General features: G+C 44.2%; 1 protein-coding gene across 4 annotated transcripts in view; it reads right to left on the bottom strand.

Annotated features, from left to right (window-relative positions):
• The window catches only part of KIAA1549L (KIAA1549 like), a 97,150-nt gene that overhangs the window by 83,820 nt on the left and 1,197 nt on the right, over positions 1-12,133 (bottom strand). The window lies entirely within an intron of this gene.

Below are 12,133 nucleotides of genomic sequence, written 5' to 3'. Positions count from 1 at the left end.
GACCCTCTTCCTCTATACATGGGGACTCTCTGGTACTAGTTATGAGGACCCTCTTCCTCTATAAATGGGGACTCTCTGGTACTAGTTATGAGCTCCCTCTTCCTCTATACATGGGGACTCTCTGGTACTAGTTATGAGGACCCTCTTCCTCTATACATGGGGACTCTCTGGTACTAGTTATAGGGACATTCTTCCTCTATACATGGGGACTCTCTGGTTCTAGTTATGAGGACCCTCTTCCTCTATACATGGGGACTCTCAGGTACTAGTTATGAGGACACTCTTCCTCTATACATGGGGACTCTCTGGTACTAGTTATGAGGACCCTCTTCCTCTATACATGGGGACTCTCTGGTACTAGTTATAGGGACATTCTTCCTCTATACATGGGGACTCTCAGGTACCAGTTATGAGGACACTCTTCCTCTATACATGGGGACTCTCTGGTACCAGTTATGAGGACCCTCCTCCTCTATATATGGGGACTCTCTGGTACTAGTTATGAGGACCCTCTTCCTCTATACATGTGGACTCTCTGGTACTAGTTATGAGGACACTCTTCCTCTATACATGGGGACTCTCTGGTACTAGTTATGAGGACACTCTTCCTCTATACATGGGGACTCTCTGGTACTAGTTATGAGGACCCTCTTCCTCTATACATGGGGACTCTCTGGTACTAGTTATAGGGACATTCTTCCTCTATACATGGGGGCCCTCTGGTACTAGTTATGAGGACCCTCTTCCTCTATACATGTGGACTCTCTGGTTCTAGTTATGAGGACCCTCTTCCTCTATACACGTGGACTCTCTGGTTCTAGTTATGAGGACCCTCTTCCTCTATACACGTGGACTCTCTGGTTCTAGTTATGAGGACCCTCTTCCTCTATACACGTGGACTCTCTGGTAATAGTTATGAGCTCCCTCTTCCTCTATACATGGGGACTCTCTAGTACTAGTTGTGAGGACCCTCTTCCTCTATACATGGGGACTCTCTGGTACTAGTTATGAGGACACTCTTCCTCTATACATGGGGACTCTCTGGTTCTAGTTATGAGGACACTCCTCCTCTATACATGGGGACTCTCTGGTACTAGTTATGAGGACCCTCTTCCTCTATACATGGGGGCCCTCTGGTACTAGTTATGAGGACCCTCTTCCTCTATACATGGGGACTCTCTGGTACTCGTTATGAGGACCCTCTTCCTCTATACATGGGGACTCTCTGGTACTAGTTATGAGAACCCTCTTCCTCTATACATGGGGACTCTCTGGTTCTAGTTATGAGGACCCTCTTCCTCTATACATGGGGACTCTCTGGTACTAGTTATGAGGACCCTCCTCCTCTATACATGGGGACTCTCTGGTACTAGTTATAGGGACATTCTTCCTCTATACATGGGGGCCCTCTGGTACTAGTTATGAGGACCCTCTTCCTCTATACATGGGGACTCTCTGGTACTCGTTATGAGGACCCTTTTCCTCTATACATGGGGACTCTCTGGTACTAGTTATGAGGACCCTCTTCCTCTATACATGTGGACTCTCTGGTTCTAGTTATGAGGACACTCCTCCTCTATACATGGGGACTCTCTGGTACTAGTTATGAGGACCCTCTTCCTCTATACATGGGGACTCTCTGGTACTAGTTATAGGGACACTCTTCCTCTATACATGGGGACTCTCTGGTACTAGTTATGAGGACACTCTTCCTCTATACATGGGGACTCTCTGGTACTAGTTATGAGGACCCTCTTCCTCTATACATGGGGACTCTCTGGTTCTAGTTATGAGGACACTCCTCCTCTATACATGTGGACTCTCTGGTACTAGTTATGAGGACCCTGTTCCTCTATACATGTGGACTCTCTGGTACTAGTTATGAGGACCCTCCTCCTCTATATATGGGGACTCTCTGGTACTCGTTATGAGGACCCTCTTCCTCTATACATGGGGACTCTCTGGTTCTAGTTATGAGGACACTCCTCCACTATACATGGGGACTCTCTGGTACTAGTTATGAGGACCCTGTTCCTCTATACATGTGGACTCTCTGGTACTAGTTATGAGGACCCTCCTCCTCTATATATGGGGACTCTCTGGTACTAGTTATGAGGACCCTCTTCCTCTATACATGGGGACTCTCTGGTATTAGTTATGAGGACCCTCTTCCTCTATACATGTGGACTCTCTGGTACTAGTTATGAGGACCCTCTTCCTCTATACATGGGGACTCTCTGGTACTAGTTATGAGGACCCTCTTCCTCTATACATGGGGACTCTCTGGTACTAGTTATGAGAACCCTCTTCCTCTATACATGGGGACTCTCTGGTTCTAGTTATGAGGACCCTCTTCCTCTATACATGGGGACTCTCTGGTACTAGTTATGAGGACCCTCTTCCTCTATACATGGGGACTCTCTGGTACTAGTTATGAGGACCCTCTTCCTCTATACATGGGGACTCTCTGGTACTAGTTATGAGGACCCTCTTCCTCTATAAATGGGGACTCTCTGGTACTAGTTATGAGCTCCCTCTTCCTCTATACATGGGGACTCTCTGGTACTAGTTATGAGGACCCTCTTCCTCTATACATGGGGACTCTCTAGTACTAGTTATGAGGACTCTCTTCCTCTATACATGGGGACTCTCTGGTACTAGTTATAGGGACATTCTTCCTCTATACATGGGGACTCTCTGGTTCTAGTTATGAGGACCCTCTTCCTCTATACATGGGGACTCTCAGGTACTAGTTATGAGGACACTCTTCCTCTATACATGGGGACTCTCTGGTACTAGTTATGAGGACCCTCTTCCTCTATACATGGGGACTCTCTGGTACTAGTTATGAGGACACTCTTCCTCTATACATGGGGACTCTCTGGCACTAGTTATGAGGACCCTCTTCCTCTATACATGGGGACTCTCTGGTTATAGTTATGATGATCCTCTTCCTCTATACATGGGGACTCTCTGGTACCAGTTATGAGGACCCTCCTCCTCTATATATGGGGACTCTCTGGTACTAGTTATGAGGACCCTCTTCCTCTATACATGTGGACTCTCTGGTACTAGTTATGAGGACACTCTTCCTCTATACATGGGGACTCTCTGGTACTAGTTATGAGGACACTCTTCCTCTATACATGGGGACTCTCTGGTACTAGTTATGAGGACACTCTTCCTCTATACATGGGGACTCTCTGGTACTAGTTATGAGGACACTCTTCCTCTATACATGGGGACTCTGGAACTAGTTATGAGGACCCTCCTCCTCTATATATGGGGACTCTCTGGTACTAGTTATGAGGACCCTCCTCCTCTATATATGGGGACTCTCTGGTACTAGTTATGAGGACCCTCTTCCTCTATACATGTGGACTCTCTGGTACTAGTTATGAGGACACTCTTCCTCTATACATGGGGACTCTCTGGTACTAGTTATGAGGACACTCTTCCTCTATACATGGGGACTCTCTGGTACTAGTTATGAGGACCCTCTTCCTCTATACATGTGGACTCTCTGGTACTAGTTATGAGGACCCTCTTCCTCTATACATGTGGACTCTCTGGTACTAGTTATGAGGACACTCTTCCTCTATACATGGGGACTCTCTGGTACTAGTTATGAGGACACTCTTCCTCTATACATGGGGACTCTCTGGTACTAGTTATGAGGACCCTCTTCCTCTATACATGGGGACTCTCTGGTATTATATGACAATTCTGAAGCATAGTAAACCAACTAAGAGTAGTTGTCACGACAGTGAAAGAGGTGAAGGCCATGAGCTTACCCACAACCCCTTTTCCTGCCCACAATGTTCTAACCCGCAGGTGACAACTCGGCGACAGTCTCTACTCTGAGCATTTGCTCAGTACAGATGACAAATTAACAGAAACAGATATCTAGATAGTAAGACAGACACAATTAAAGGTGCATGTGGTCCCTCATACAATAGCTCCAAAGCAGTGGAAAAAATCAACAAAGCCGTTATTCCGGCAGCTGTACAGTCAATCAGGCTCTGAACTATCTGAACTAGACTCTGCCCCTGGTTACCCACAGCATCCATGGCCTCCATAACCGAATACAGTTGTCTGTATTCTGTCATGATAGAGTAAGAGGCAAACCCATCACCCCTGTCGCTGCCTACTTGCCCACATTGTGCTAACCAATAGGTGACAACTGGATGACAGTCCCTACTCTTATAATGTGCTCAGAAAAGATGACAAGCAATCAGAGAGATAGACAGAAAGATAGATAGGCAAAAGTAAAGTCGGGATAACCATGTCAAAACCAAGATAGCGCTGAGGTACAGAATCATGAGGTCAAAAATGTAGCAAGGGTCAGAATACAAAGTAGCACAATTAAGGAGGTAGAACAACAAGTGTCATGAGACCAGTATATCCAGCATCAGATTGAAATGAGGAGAGGGTATATGTGGGGTTCCTGGATATCGGCCCAGCAGCTAATTGGTTCAGCCGTCCATCACTCAAACCACACCTTACATAGGAATACCCGGCATTTCCCAGCCATGGGTGTTGTTCACAAGCTCTGAACATGGCAGGAGGACCCATTCTGAGACTTCTCACAGTAGGTGTAAAGTTATAATGGACAGCGTAAACATTTCCCTGATTTCTGCAATGTCCTGCAATCCTCTATTTGACTGCGGTGCACATATTCACACTATGAATGACGCCTTTAAGTGAGCAACAGAAGTAATTGATGTGAGAAAGTATCCAGTGCGAGGCTACAATCCTGCCTAATCCTTGTGTACGACTGCCCTACGCGGATTTGGTTAAAGTATTCATTATAGACAATGACACTTGTAGGAATCCTGCGCCCTCGGACGCTCTGTAGCCACACGATAAAGATCACATTTTCGAATGACTCCGCTCCTATGTAATTCTATATGGCCGCCCTCGGCTTTTCACATTCACATGTATTGTATGAATGAATTACACAATTCAGTCCTCACACAATGGCGTCTGATACCACAACTTCTGTCTATACCTATGGTCGGTCATAATACACTGGTCCTATAGGGGGGAAATTAAAGGTGTTTTTGGGGGAGGGCACTCTACTGGTTATGTAGGGGGTCACTGTAATGGCAGTGTCAATTGAGACTCTCTGGGGATGAAGGGGATTTGGTATACTGCACCAAAACTACTGACAGGTTCCCTTTAAAGAATATGATGGCGCTATATAAATAAAGATTATTATTAAATAAAGATTATTAAAGAGAAATTGTTGGTCCTTTAGTCCATTTTGGTATATTTGTATGATTTTTAGTCCCTTTTTTACTTTTGTCTCTGCATTGTGCTCATGGAAATTTGTAAATATATTGACAACTGGGCGTCACCTTTTTCCTGTTGTAAGAAAATTCCATTTGTCAAATGTATAACTTAAAAGTTCTGGGAATCAATGCAAAAATCTGTTGCAATGCCAAGAAATCCCAAGTAATGGAAGTCACAATTAAAGGGGTTTTGTAAGCTAAAATTATTTTGACGGAATAGGCATTTTGATATTGGTTAAGTGACAGTCCAACAACGGCTTAAAAATACACAGCTCAATTTCCGTATAGTGGTCAGTACTGGTTACTGCAAATAAACTACCATTCATTTACAGGGAACCTGACAGCAGAAATTAACATAATAAACCACGACCGATAGCTTAGTTAGGACACTTCCTTTTATGGTCCGGTGGGTTGGCATCAATAAGAAAATCGACTTTGAAATTATATGCAAATTAGCTGTGTAAAAACACAGAGGTGGGGGGGCTCAGTGCTGAAGTCAAGCTCTCCCTACCTCAGACCAACCTCTCTACCTCAGGAGAGCCAGTCTAGCTACAGATTGGGGTGAGGCAGGGAAAGCTTAACTTCCGCTTCCATGACAATACACAGCTAATTTGTTTAGCAAATATTTTGGGGTGCTGGGCGTTGAACCTTCACCCGTCTCATATTGATTACCTTACCTACGCAAATTATTTGTAAAATATCCCTACTCCCCTAAACAGATCAGATCATAAACAGAATTCAGACCTCAGATCAAATCTCCTATATAACCTTAAGGACCTTTGAGATGATGTCACAAAGGTCCTGCACCTTCTATAGTTGCAGCTTTTCAATGTTTTGCACAGCATTATTGGAATCTAAAACAAAATGTTTCTAGAAAAAGTGTAGTATTTCTTAAGTTCTGTGTTTTTTCGGCTACTAACGCTAAACGGTGGCCCTGTGTGTTTTTCGGGCACCCCTGTCCCTCCACATAGGTTTCCGATAAGTAGACGGAAAGGACCAATCGTATATTAGCACAAGATTAATGATCTGTCTCTGCCATTTAATTCCCATTACAGAAGGAGCAGAAATAGATTGACCTTGGATGACTAATTGATAAGAGGACAATGTATTGTCTGCAATTAACCAGCGGATTTCGTGTTGATGATGCGTATTGAGGAAATTTAGGTAGAGAGAAGTGTTTCATAGCCTTTCCACCTGTACTGGCAGCCGCAGAGGCAAAGGTTAGGAAACAATACTCAAAATCGATCCAACATCCCAAACTGCATGTGCACACTCAATTTGGCCGAGTGTGCATGTGATCTAGATCGGGAGAAAGGACTACATGGCTTTCAGAATACCTCCATGATGATCCTATTGAATATAAGCTGCATGAAGAGACCGCAGCATTCAGACAGGTTGCAGCATCCTTACAAAGCGTAGCGCCAGTCATTGTATAGTGGTGGTGCTTGGTATTACACCTCAACCGCTACAATGGCATCAAATGACCTATGCACGTTACGTCTCAGGCCTGGGAAGTATCACTCATAGGGTGCTTAGTGTCAGACCGAGGGGTAGAATGAAGCTACTAGGCCCCAGTGCAAGCCCCCTAGAAGTATTACTTATATTACGGGTCTCTTCATAAGGCGAAGGGACACCTCATGGGTCACCTAATGCTTCTCATCCCCTATTGAGCTAATTTTAATAGGTCATCAATATCTTGACCCTGTAACGCCCCTTTAGGTCAACGTAAATACATATCACCTTATGGCCCTAGGTAAAATCTTAGTCAAATTGACTTAGTTCAGGTTTCCATGACTTCTGACTAACACAAAGCCCTGTCCATGTCGCGGCTGTCACTACTCATTGTAGATGTCCACCTTCCATTGATGTCATTGTGTCCACCGCTGCTTTCAGCTATGTCGCGGTACAGGTTTAGTGTTGACTCTCCTATAAGGAGACACTAACATGTCATTATCATGAAGCTCGGCTTCTTCCCTCTTTGCAGGTACAAACTTGTCTGAACAGATTGTTATCAGTCGCACGTCAATGAAAATCCCCATAATGTGATGGGTTTGGGGGCTGTGCCTAGGCAAAGCACGAGAATGACCCCTATGTCATCAGTCAACCTCCACACATAAACACAGAAGAAGAGTTTGCCTCAATGGCTGCCGAGCAACCGCTTATTTCTAATAGACACCAAAGAGCTGTGAAAAGAATGTAATACTTAGGTTCCCCTCTGGGGGCGCCGCAGGGCATTGCCAGATTACCCCATAGATCGAATGAAAGAGAAGATAGAAGACTTGTAAAGTGGGGATGACGTGTGGTTCAAGGCCCCAATACATATTGCTGGTTGAAGACACTGATTTAATTAAAGGGGTTGGCCACTTTACCTCATGCTTTTTTTGTAATGTGTGTGGGGGGGCAGGATATGAGGTAATTTACCAATATACATCTATTAATAGTTCTGCTCCAGCTTTCTTGATATGTAAAGTGAAGCCTCCTGTCTTTTACCTCATCAGACAGAGATTCCTGTCCATAAAATGTCCGCAGGTGGAGGGTCATGTGATCTCTATCTGTTGTTTGTTTCATCTTTCACCTGCCGCCATTTTATGGACAGGAATCTCTGTCTGATGAGGTAAAAGACGGAGGAGGTTTCACTTTACATATCAAGAAATAGATGTATATTGGTAAATTACCTAATACCCTGCCCCCCACACTTACACACACATTACAAAAAACATGAGGTAAAGTGGCCAGCCCCTTTAATATTAACCAAAAGTTTATTAGACCCCCTGTCGCAGAAGAGTCAGGATGCCGCCACACATGGGATAGGAGAGAAGATGTTGATCATGGGGTTAAGTTTATCCATGACAAGACTCAATACACTGTGGGACAAGATGGAAATCCTAAGAATCTATGGAGAATCTCTGTGGTGATAACTTTTGAACCACTAGAGATATTACAGATCTGATTGTGCCAATCGAATTCTGAGACAATTTTGGTCTTCTTTGATCTGCTACATGACCACCTTGGAAAAGATTGCCTTTGATCCAATATGGCGGTTTTCAAGATGGCGGTCATGTTCCTGTCATTGGCTAAAAGTTAGATCCCCTCACTCATTATTTACTGGGGAATCAGATCATTGTCCCATGTAATTGTCCCTTTGGTTTGTGAAATAAAGGAGGGTTCTCGGACCTTTGGCTGTGATGAAGGGACGATACTGATATATGGAGGATATACAGGATGGTTTGTGGTTGTGTCTCTTTGTTTATTATCAATAGTTGTCGTGGGTGGAAGAAAGTATATATACATCTCTATACATGGGTGTATGGTGGTGACCCGGCCGTGTACTCACATAACAATGGATGCCGGCGCCTGTGGCGTAATATCTCTTCACGTAAAGTAATGCTACATAACATCAGTCGATTACGATTGGACTGGACAATTTTAAAGAATCCTCTTACACAAAAAAAAAAAAAAAAATTTAAGCAATTTTTTTTGCCTTGAACTGGAATTCTTAACATTACACTATACTGGACAGCCCTTGGAGTGCACTAGAGAAGAAGCTCAGTAGAATTCAAAATGGCAGCACCCATGAAATTCGTGGAACCCCCTAAAACTTCTGGAGGTGCCAAAGAACAGAGCAACTAAGGAGTGGGTGTTGAAGATCAGAAGTACCAGCAAAGCACGGGAAGTGGAAACCAAAAGCAGGGTAGATACTAAATAAACATAATATCTTTAGCCACCCCTCACATTGCGCCAGTACTCGTCTTCAGAACCTGCAACTTCAGAACCTCCAACTCGCCATAAGTGTCAAGGGTCATGGAACCCTGGTCTCCACTCCTCGGTCAGATGAGACTACAGATTAGCCAAAGCGGTTCTGAAGGCTATACCACGGTAAGAACAACATTTACCCCAAAAAGTTTCCCCCAATTCCTGGAATACCGTTTCAATATTGGCACAGAATAAACCATAGGGTCAGAAATTAAAGATAAAACTCAGATAAAACGACCTAGGGGACAGATTTTTTTTAGCAGTTCTAATTTCATCTGAACTCTACCTAATCTGTAATCTGAGTCACCCCCGCCCTTAGTATGTGAGTGGTGACAATAGGATTCCGCTTTCCCTCGTCTGGGAAGGTGCTTGGGATCGGTCGATGAGAGAATTTGCTGTCCACTGTTGCTATGGTTACAAGCTTTAAACAATTGATTTACTTCCTTTGGCAATCTCTACTGAGAAGCACATGCTTGATGGATCTGGCTAAGATATTTCCCTCTCGCCGATGAACACGGGTGCTTGACCCCGGGATCGGGCCGCTCCGTCATTGTCAATGCTGTGACATAATGCTTCCAGCTCTGCAACACAAAACCCTTTAAGAATTCACTGCCATAAGGAACTATGACTCCTAGATCATTGCCAATGAAGAGACATTCCCAAATTTAAAGGGGATTTTAAGATGCCTACAGATGAGATTTTGAGGGTCCAAACTTGAAGCTCTTGGTTGCCAATGCCAAATGTGTAAAAGGAACAAAGGAAATAGCGGGTACACAGGAATGCGAGAAATACGACCTAAAAGGGGACAATCGTGCCAACAAGTGGTGGAGAGGGAGGATGTGGTTCTTCATCCTGCTCCCCTTTGCTGCCCCGAAGCTGTGTTACTTTTATTAGCAAATCTGTTGAAATTGCATGTCCTAGGTTTCTGGAGCCCCATGCAGATGAGGACAGACAACCCCTTTAAGAGATAAAACAGCTTTAACCTTAGGAGACAGGGACTCTTCAGGGTCTACAAAGACTGTAGGTGTCATTAGGAAAGTCATCACCTTGAAATCTTGTCATGTTCTGCAATGTTTAGGTAGATGGTATGTATCATGGTAAAGTCCATATGATGCCAGGACCTTAGGTTCTCCAGTAGAACATGGCCCAAACCATCACCCTACCTACATGGCTTGTCGTCTCATGGTGCATCCTGGTGCCTTCTCTACCCCATATTGCTGACTCGTAGACATCTGTCCATCTTTAGGATGCTCAACTGCTTACTTTAGGAGGCCATGATAATGGTGGACAGTGCTGTACTTGTAGTTCCTTCTAGCTGTACCTCTCAGATCCTTCTTTTGGTTAGAACCTAGGCCTACCAGAGGATCTTCTGGTACTCTGGGCCAATACAACATTAGCCGGAGAGTGGTCATCATGGGCACTTAATGTGGAGTGTTCCAAAACTAGCAGGAACCTTTTAAGCACCATGACCTACAGTGGCTTTTCCGTTGGATCGTCTTCACCACCCAACATTCATGAATCAGCCCCAACACTAGCAGGAACCTTCTTAGCACCATGACCTACAGTGGCTTTTCTGTCGGATCGTCTTTACCACCCAACATTCATGAATCAGCCCCAACACTAGCAGGAACCTTTTAAGCACCATGACCTACAGTGGCTTTTCCGTCGGATCGTCTTCACCACCCAACATTCATGAATCACCCTTATAATTTGGACCAATTTGGTAGGTAGTCAGTGTATGACTGGTCCACCAGAGCATCCTCAAGAGGGTCCTGGCCTGAACCCAATACTAGACCTTAGACAACTAGAAGATAATCTAATTTAGAAGCTACTAAGGGCTATCAATTAGGGTTGATGGATGGTGTAGAAACTACAGTGTCCTGGTAACAATCTACAAGACCTGCCGATGTGGAGATGCTATGACCGAGCCATCACGACTAAGCCCAAGAATCTTGGGTTCTGGAGCACACATCACATAAACAAAGTATACTGACCCAATTCTACCACCATGTCTAGTGTTGTGTGTGTGTGTGTTTTTACAGAATCTACCATGGCACGGGTGGCCCAATAATATCCGGCCCATCGGGAAATGTGACAAAGACGAGAGAAAAACGGGAGCCAGATGTAATATAACAACGCGGAGTCATCTATACCAGAGACATAGGACAGTGTGAACAGGCTTTGATATACAGAAATTGTCTACAAATGGGTGGCTCCAGTTTGAGCTCATTTGCATACTTTATTTCCCATGAATCATTGCATGAAAAAAAAGTCTCCTCAATGAGAACAGCATCTTCCTGAACAGTATATTAACCTCCAAAATGTACAATTAACAAGCCTTCTATATAAAGTGTCCGTCACCTATGGATCCGGATGGTGCGTTCCACTCTACAGCGCCACAGAATATGTCGGTGCTTTACAACTAATGGATACTTAGAAGTGACCTTTCCTCGATGAGTCATCCAATAGCGGACATGATAATATTAGTCCTGACAAATGTCCAGGAGCCTAGTGTGTGCGTCCACATAAAGTGATTAGTCATCCCTTTAAATGCAACCAATAGAAGATGTGTGCGATTAGAAGAAAAGGGTTTTAATTTTTTTTTTTTTTCAATTACGGCGCCATCCTTGTGTTAAGGTCATGAAAGGTATTGCAGGTCACTTAAATAAAATCAAAGTCAAATTTAGCACAAATTTAGGTGGAAAATCCTTCAGAAGTCACAAAACTGGGTTCTTTTGCACTGAGATCTTTATCATATCACCCCCTCCCCTATACCTCAACTTCCTAAAATCATAAGAGCAAGAGGGCAGTGAGGATGAGGGGGGACACTAGGAGTAACTCTCATACACACTATGGTAACATAACATCTCTGTCCAAGAAAAACCATCCTGATCTGATACAGATACAATGTATCTATTACACAAATCACAGAAGAAGCCGAGATCCATCCTCACCCAGCACAGGGACACCAGAGCCTCCGGGTACACGGATATTATCTGCAGATTCACAGAATACACGGAGGAGACGGATACATAGAGCAAGAAAGATCCAAAAGACTCTATAATGTGTGTACATAGCACAGGGCA

The sequence above is a fragment of the Engystomops pustulosus genome, chromosome 7 (assembly GCF_040894005.1).
Source record: "Engystomops pustulosus chromosome 7, aEngPut4.maternal, whole genome shotgun sequence".
NCBI classification, from domain to species: Eukaryota; Metazoa; Chordata; class Amphibia; order Anura; family Leptodactylidae; genus Engystomops; species Engystomops pustulosus.
The sequence above is the reverse complement of the archived record's forward strand: the minus strand, read 5'-3'. Positions and strand labels throughout refer to the sequence as shown.